The sequence below is a fragment of the Branchiostoma belcheri genome, unplaced genomic scaffold (genome assembly GCF_001625305.1).
Source record: "Branchiostoma belcheri isolate BF01 breed outbred unplaced genomic scaffold, Haploidv18h27 scaffold458, whole genome shotgun sequence".
Lineage (NCBI taxonomy): Eukaryota > Metazoa > Chordata > Leptocardii > Amphioxiformes > Branchiostomatidae > Branchiostoma > Branchiostoma belcheri.
Genome location: NW_017804085.1, coordinates 20,179 through 22,089, shown reverse-complemented (window position 1 = coordinate 22,089; position 1,911 = coordinate 20,179). Strand labels below are relative to the sequence as shown.

General features: G+C 35.9%; 1 long non-coding RNA gene across 1 annotated transcript in view; it reads left to right on the top strand.

Moving 5' to 3' along the window:
• The window catches only part of LOC109478891, a 6,659-nt gene extending 5,067 nt beyond the window's left edge, over nt 1-1,592 (top strand). The window contains exon 3 of the long non-coding RNA XR_002140764.1: nt 550-1,592. This is a non-coding gene — a long non-coding RNA (uncharacterized LOC109478891). The remainder of the gene's footprint in view (nt 1-549) is intronic.
• Nucleotides 1,593-1,911: the final 319 nt, after the last annotated feature.

Below are 1,911 nucleotides of genomic sequence, written 5' to 3'. Positions count from 1 at the left end.
AAAGAATGCTGCAACATGGAGAATTAATATAATGTAACATAATAATAATGTTGTACAATGCCATCATCTATATTCTATGTTTTGAGCCACATTAATAACTCCACAACCGTCACACCTATAGCTAGCTTGTAGTGCAAAGTAGATCCAGTCAGTATTTTAACCCCCTTGATTGCCATAAGGAAGATGATGACAGACTGTCATCAGTCATGAAAACATTGTTTGAGGTACCAGTTCATGTGCCTTCTTGTAACTGTCCTTCAATTTGCTTATTCCAATGTGCTGATTGATGTAAACATAATTCATGGATCATCAAGTGATCTATTAGTTACATGTACTAGGTTTTTTTATCTCACTATATATCATCTCCTTGCATGACAGAATTACATGTGCATGATATTATTATTACTCTGTTTTGATTTTAGAAACTGAAACTCATGATGTAATTATGTTTGTTCAGGTTGATTTTGATTCCAGGTTTATGTTTAACTCTAAGCACAAGAAGCTTGAAGCTGGTGCATGATTTGACATTTTTCCCTCTTCCTGTTACAGGTGCAAGAAGTCAACATGCAGCTGACCTGTGGATACCAGAAAGCAGACCACACTGTGCCACCTCAAAGTCCTGGCTAGCTACATGTAGGAACTGAGCTTTGAGAAAACAATGGCAATGAAAATTTGTGGAAACAAATGCAACTTTTAGTACTGTCACAGGTGTGGATTATTGTCTTATGACTACTGTATGTGATCACATATTATTTCCCAAGAACTACTGATACTTGTAACCTTAAGCCAGCATTTTCATTGTCAGTTTTTGTATGAATATGAGCAGATTAAGAAATTCTTCATACGTACATGTGTTGAGCGTGCCTTGTTACAGTTATTGTTATATATTCAATTATAGAAGGGGAAACATGTGCCATGTGACTTTGTACCCCTAAACGTTCCACCAAGATAGATAACATAACTACAAAATTATATATCATTCTGAATTAAGATGAACTAGTGTTTATTCCATCTATAATTGATGGTAGCTATTTGTGCAAACTTCTCTGATTGGAAAGTGCCTCACTGTCAGGTTCATGAGTTTTCTCGGAGAACACTACTCTCCTACTGCATGCATGTTTTGTGGACTCAATGTGTGGCTTGTACCACAGAAAGTTGCCCTTCTGTACGTGTCCCCTACGCTATGAAAAAATCTGGTGAGAACCCTGTATTCTACTTGGTCTCCATTAAACACATGGAAAAACCATATGAAACGATAGGATTGAGGAGAATGGTGAACATTGTAACAATGCTTTGAACATGCAATGTACTTGTACCAATGAGGGAAATTTTACTGCATTACATGTGTACATGAAGGATTTCATAGCTTGAATTGAAAAATCACTGTAGATCTTTGCGGTTTATTCCCCTAATGTGAAGAAAATTGATTGAAAATCTTGTAGCCCAGGTGCTGATTGGTCATTGTGTGAATTATTTTGGTATCAGATTAACTATTCAGTGATCTTGTTTGTGATTGTTAAGGAACGGCCACATTGCAGGAACAAAGTTGAGCTACAGTAGAATCAGTCAAGTCAGATATAAGTCAAAGTAGTTTGGAGTATTTGTTCAGCCTTGACTCCATTACATGATCACATATACATTGTACCCTGTGGATTATTGATATGTGTAGCATTACGAGAAGGTGCTGAAACACTGGTTTCACTGCCATGTGTGTCAATAAAATCACACAAATCTTGGTATTTCAGATGTTTGTGTTGAGTGTGTCTTTTCCTAGTTATGATATAAAATGAGAAACGTTGTATATGAACACAAAATATCATTTCATGAATTACAGATAAACTAGAGTTTATTCACAATAGATAATAGTAGTTATTTGTATAAGTTTCCCTGAGGGAAAAGAGGGTCTGTTAC